This window comes from Odocoileus virginianus, chromosome 9 (genome assembly GCF_023699985.2).
Source record: "Odocoileus virginianus isolate 20LAN1187 ecotype Illinois chromosome 9, Ovbor_1.2, whole genome shotgun sequence".
NCBI classification, from domain to species: domain Eukaryota; kingdom Metazoa; phylum Chordata; class Mammalia; order Artiodactyla; family Cervidae; genus Odocoileus; species Odocoileus virginianus.
In genome coordinates this window covers 21,781,135-21,787,278 of record NC_069682.1, presented here as the reverse complement: position 1 = coordinate 21,787,278, position 6,144 = coordinate 21,781,135, and the positions used below count along the sequence as shown (strand labels likewise).

At 36.5% G+C, this 6,144-nt stretch overlaps 1 long non-coding RNA gene across 1 annotated transcript in view; it reads left to right on the top strand.

Moving 5' to 3' along the window:
- Positions 1 to 6,144, top strand: part of LOC139036576 (uncharacterized) — a 176,345-nt gene that overhangs the window by 87,265 nt on the left and 82,936 nt on the right. The gene's annotated exons all lie outside the window — the stretch shown is intronic.

Sequence of the window (6,144 nt, the reverse complement as noted above, 5' to 3'; positions counted from 1 at the left end):
CCTGCCTCCCTGCGTGCCCCCCCCAAACCCATCCCTGCCTCTAACCTTGCGGCTCCTCCTCTGGTCCCGCCTAGCCCCATGCATTCCCACTCTGCTCCCCACCTCCAGCCCACTAATCTGTTTTAGTTGATTTGCATTTTCTAGAATTGCTTATAAATGGAACCTTTTTTTTTTTTAAATTTTGTCTGGTTTCTTTCATGCAGAATAAATGTCTTGACACTCCTTCCAGTTTTTGCATGTAGCAACCATTCGTTCTTTGTTAGTGCTGAGTACTATTCCATTTGTAGCCGTACCACATGTACGGCTAGTCACTTGTTGATAGGTATGTATACAGTTACCAATTTTTCCTTATTAGAGATAACGCTGCTGGGAACATTCTGTACAAATCTTTTGTGTTACCGACCACAGTTCTTGGACTAGAAATTGATAAAGAGGCCAGATAAGAAATCCAGACAAGGCTCAACTGGGACTTGTGCTGCAACAGGAGAGAGTGAAAACAAGTAACAGGTGCCCTTGATCCCTCCCTGAGCAGGGGTGAGCTGGTTCTTTATTGGAGTGAGGGTAGGGGTGGATCTAGGGGTCATGCTGGAGGGGTTCTTTGGGTGGTTTGCCCACCCTCTTGATGGTGCTGTGTGCAGGGTGTGTGCGCAGTACCCTGTTTTTGCTCCTGGCTCCTCAGCAATGGCAGTTGTGTTTTTGGTCTTTTTGTACCTTGTTGTTCATAATTTGTCCCAATTGCATGCACTTATTTTTTAGTCCCTTACAGTTTCTTTGTATTTTGTTGCTGGAGGAGACATTTGTCCAGGTGCAAGCACTATAGCGACGCGTTCTGGGTCCCAGGTCCCAGCCTGTCTCATTTGTATGAACATGTGATTTCCTTTCTCTTGGGTAAATAACTGGGAATGGAATGACTAGGTCAAAAGATAAGTGTAACTTTTTAAAACTACCAAAATGTTTTCCAAAGTGGTTGTTTCACCTTCCATTCTAGGGAGGGCCACCAGTCTTACAGACTCCACCAAGGCTCCTGTCTTCCAGAAACACCCTCACAGATACACCCAAATTATATTTAACCTGTTGTCTGAAAATCTGCTGGCCCAGTCAAATTGACCCATTTAATTAACCATCACAGTTCCAAGTTGGAAAAATAAATAGGAAAACAATAAGGGGAGTGATGTAATAATCTACAAAGATTTACTGTTATGAATGTAAGGAAAATTAATATTATCTATGTGGACAATACTCAGCTCTGATTGGACAGATGGCTAAAGGATATGAACAGATGGTTTGCACAGGAGAAAATACAAATTGTGAACAAACACTTGGGAAAATGTTTAGCTTCCCTAATAATTAAAGAGTTGCAAATTGGAAGAGCCCAATACACAACTTCCTATATATTAAATAATAGATTTTTCTAAAAAAACAAAAATTAACAGCACTTTGCAAACTCAAGTATACCCATGCATTGCCTCTGTTTAGAGGCATAATTTTTCTGGAAAGAAATTGACAACATGTACCAAGCATTATAGAATTCATCATATCCTCCCATGTGGCAAATCTGCTCTGGGGAGCAAATCCCCAGAATTCAGTAAGGGGAAACACCTGATTTTTGCATAGATGTTTATATTTATGCTTTTCATAAAGTGAGGTCACTCATTCGTGTCCGACTCTTTGCAACCCCATGCACTGTAGCCTGCCAGGCTCCTCCATCCATGGGATTTTCCAGGCAAGAATGCTGGAGTGAGTTGCCATTTCCTTCTCCAAGGGATCTTCCTGACCCAGGGATTGAACCTGTTTTCCCACATTGCAGGCGGATTCTTTACTGTCTGAGCCACCAGGGAAGCCCTACGAGAACTTAAAAAAAAAAAAAGTTCAAAAGCATCAATTCTTTGGCGCTCAGCCTTCTTTATGGTCCAACTGCCACATCCATACATGACTACTGGAAAAATCATAGCTGTGACTATATGGACCTTTGCAGGCAGAGTGATGTCTTTGCTTTTTAATATGCTAAGTTTGTCATGGCCTTCCTTCCAAGGAATGTGTTCTAAAATCTGTCAGTATGCATTTACAACTTGATTTTATCATTCAATATTTTGGTTTTTCAAGATTATTGTGAAAGATACAGACAGATACAGATCTACTTCATTCATTTTAAATGCTGTATAGAATGCATTGTACTGACAGAGCAGAGGATATCCATTATTCTACATAGACACAGTAGATGTTTTAATTCCTTGCCATTACAAACCAAACTACCTTATTACAAATGAGTGACTTTGTACAAACCTCTTTGTTCATCCAAGATTACTTTAGAAAAGACATCTAGAACTACTGGATCAGAGATTAACACATCTTCAGCTTTCCTTGGACTTCAATAATTGCTCTCCAAAGTGGTGGTACCTATAATTTGTATGAGTCCATTTCCCTACATCTTCACCAATGTTTGATGTTATGAGATTTGCTAATTTTTTGCCAATATGATGGGTGCAAAATCATTTTCAGTTTCAAAATCAGGTTTCAATTTTCATTTCCCTGATTGTTAACAGGGTTGAGAATCTTTTTAGATGCTTAATAGTTACCAATTCACTGATTGTTAACAGGGTTGAGAATCTTTTTAGATGCTTAATAGTTACCAATTCACAATTTTTGTAAATTGTCTACATTCTTGTCTCTTTTTCTTTTGGATTGTTAGTTACAGCCATGTTGGAATTCTTTACTATATATCAATTATTTGATGATTATATGGGTTTTAATTATTTTCTCCCATTATGTGAATTCAATTTTTACTTTATCTTTTACTATATCTTTTATATAGAAGTTTTAAGTTTTAAGTAGTCAGAGTTATCTACCTTTAGAGTTTGCTTATGTTCTTCTATTGCGTTTGTTCCCATATATGTGTGTACATAATTTTACACAAACAGTACATACTACTATTATCAAACTGTATGCATTCTTTTCCAACTTGCTTTTCTTACTCAATATTTTGTTCTAATATTTTACCTGTATCAGTCAGTCAGTCAGTTCAGTTGCTCAGTCATGTCCAACTCTTTGCAACCCCATGGACTGCAGCACGCCAGGCTTCCCTGTCCATCACCAACTCCCAGAGCTTGCTTAAACTCATGTCATTTGAGTCAGTGATGCCATTCAACCATCTCATCCCCTGTCATCCTCTTCTCATCCTCCTCCTCTTCTCCTCCTGCCTCCTCTTCTTCACAGCATCAGGGTCTTTTCCAGTGAGTCCATTCTTCACATCAGGTGGCCAAAGTGTTGGAGCTTCAGCTTCAGCATCAGTCCTTCCAGTGAATATTCACTGATTTTCTTTAGGACTGACTGGTTTGATCTCCTTGCAGTCCAAGGGACTCTCAAGAGTCTTCTTCAACACCACAGTTCAAAAACATAATTTCTTCAGTGCTAAGCCTTCTTTATGGTCCAACTGTTACATCCGTACACAACTACTGGAAAAACCATAGCTGTGACTGTTATGGACCTTTGCAGGCAAAGTAATGTCTTTGCTTTTTAACATGCTGTCTAGGTTTGTCATAGCTTTTCTTCCAAGGAACAAGTTTCTTTTAATTACCTGTATGGATTTTTAAAATCTATTTTATTTCTCTTAACAGATCTTACATAATAATGATATTCTCTTATCTTCTAAAGTTTACAGTTTTATCTTCATATTTAAGTCCACCTGAAATTAATTTTTGTGTCTAGTGTGAGGTAAGGATCTAATTTTGTCTTTTTCTGTATGGGGAGACAATTGTCAGAACCATTTATTAAACAGTCTATTCTGTTCCATTATCCTGTTTGTCTTTTTCTATGCCAATACCCACTGTATTAATCCTATAATTTTATATTAAACCTGACTATCTAGTGAATATATGTCTCCCTTCTTCAAAAGCTCTTCTTGGCTCTTCATTCATCCAAATGAAATATATTATCACCTTTCACGTGAAATTTAGTTGTATAAAAACAATGTTATTGAAGTGTTTGTTGAAATTGCATTGAATTTACAAGTTAAAGGGCAGACAACTGCTATTTTTTATAGTATTTGTTAAAGTAATATGGCTCATTTATTTAGGTTTTACTTTATATTTTTCTACAGGTTTATGTTATTGATAAAGGAGTTAATAAAGTTTATTTATAAAGGAGTTGCCCATTTTTTGTTAGATTTATTCATAGAAAATTTGTAACTTCTATTGCTATTTTGTGTTTCATTTCATGTTCTAATTTCTAATTATTTATTGTTTGTATTTTTGAATGCGATTCTAGTACACTGTTATTTTATCTAGTCATCTTGACAAATTCTCTTCTTATATTCCACAGTTTTTCTTGAAGAGTTTCTTGAATTGTCTATGAAAACAATCTTGTTGTTAGATCATCTTTCTTTCTTTCTAGCCCTTATATCTTTTATTTCTTATTGTGCTGGCTTGGAATTCCAATAAACGTATAATAGATGTAGTGAAAGCAGGCACCTTTGTTTTGTTCCTGACTAAAGAAAATGCTTCTAACATTTCTCCAATGCACATGATATTTTTTATAGATTTTTGGTAAACTTTACTAAGATGTGGGTGTTCCCTTCTGTTTACTGAGAGATTTTGAATTTTATTTGCTGGTTTTCCACTATCTAGTGATATGGCCTTTCTCTTTTACTATGTTAATGTAGAGCATTACATCAATAAACTTCATCCTAATGTTAAGCCATCACTGAAATCTTGAGATCATTATGATTTAGTCATCATGTATTGAGTTGGCCAAAAAATTCATTCAGGTTTTTCCATAACATTTTGCAGACAAAACCGAATGAACTTTTTGGCCAACTCAATATTTTTTTTTTTTACCCATTGTTAGACAGTTTGTCAATATTTAGTTAAGGATTTTCACATCTATATTCAAAACTGAGTTGGCTTTATAAGTTTCTTTTCTCACTGTGCCACTGCATGGTCTAAATCAAATTTATGCCACCAAATGAGTCTAGAGGCTTATGGATATTGTTCACAATCAATCAATGTATCTTAACTTTAATGGTTTCAGTATTGTTTACATCATAGTTGACTTACAAATTGAAGACAATACTATGTGTCTAGTTTGTCTATAATTTTAATAGTGAAGATGTTAAATATTTAATAAAACCTATTTTTAAATAATCTGTTATTTTCCTGATTGATCTGACTCTGCCTCCATATCACAGCAGTTTTCAGGTCAAATTGGTATGGCTGGCACTTACTTTTTTTTATTGAGGTTCAGTTCTTCTTCCAGAAGACTGACATATTGACTGCTCTGAAGACTGGCATCATTTCAGATGACCTGGGTTGGCCCAGGGAACTTGAAGTTGGTCTTTGACCTCCTGGGCCATCTTCTCTCTATCCCCAGATTATGCTAATTCATTTTCTTCCATTAAAATGTGAAGGCTTTCTCTGCCTTCCATACTCCTTTGGGTCCTCTACTTTCTAAGACTAGTCTAGATTTGTTTCTGTGTTCTTTTTTTTAAATTAATTTATTTTTTAATTGAAGGGTAATTGTTTTCTATCAAACCTCAACATGAATCAGCCATAGATATACATATACCCCCTCCCTCTTGAACCTGCCTCCCATCTCCCTCCCCATCCCACCCCTCTAGGTTGATACAGAGCCCCTGTTTGAGTTTCCTGAGTCATACAGCAAATTCCCTTTGGCAATCTATTTTACATATGGTGATGTAAGTTTCTATGCTACTCTTTCCATACATCTCACCCTCTCCTCCCCTCTGCCCATGTCCATAAGTCTATTCTCTATGTCTGTTTTTCCATTGCTGTCCTGTAAATAAATTCTTCAGTACCATTTTTGTGGATTCCGTATATATGCATTAAAATATGATATTTATCTTTCTCTTTCTGACTTACTTCACTCTATAGAATAGGTTCTAGGTTCATCCACCTCCTTAGAACTGACTCAAATGAGCTCCTTTTTATGGCTAAGTAATATTCCTTTGTGTATATATACCACAACTTCTTTATCCATTCATCTGCCAGTGGACATCTAGATTGCTTCTGTGTTCAGCTATTGTATATAGTGCTGGGATACATGGGATACATGTATCTTTTTCAATTTTGGTTTCCTCAAAGTATTTGCCTAGGAGTGGGATTGCTGGGTCATATGGTGGTTTTATTCCTA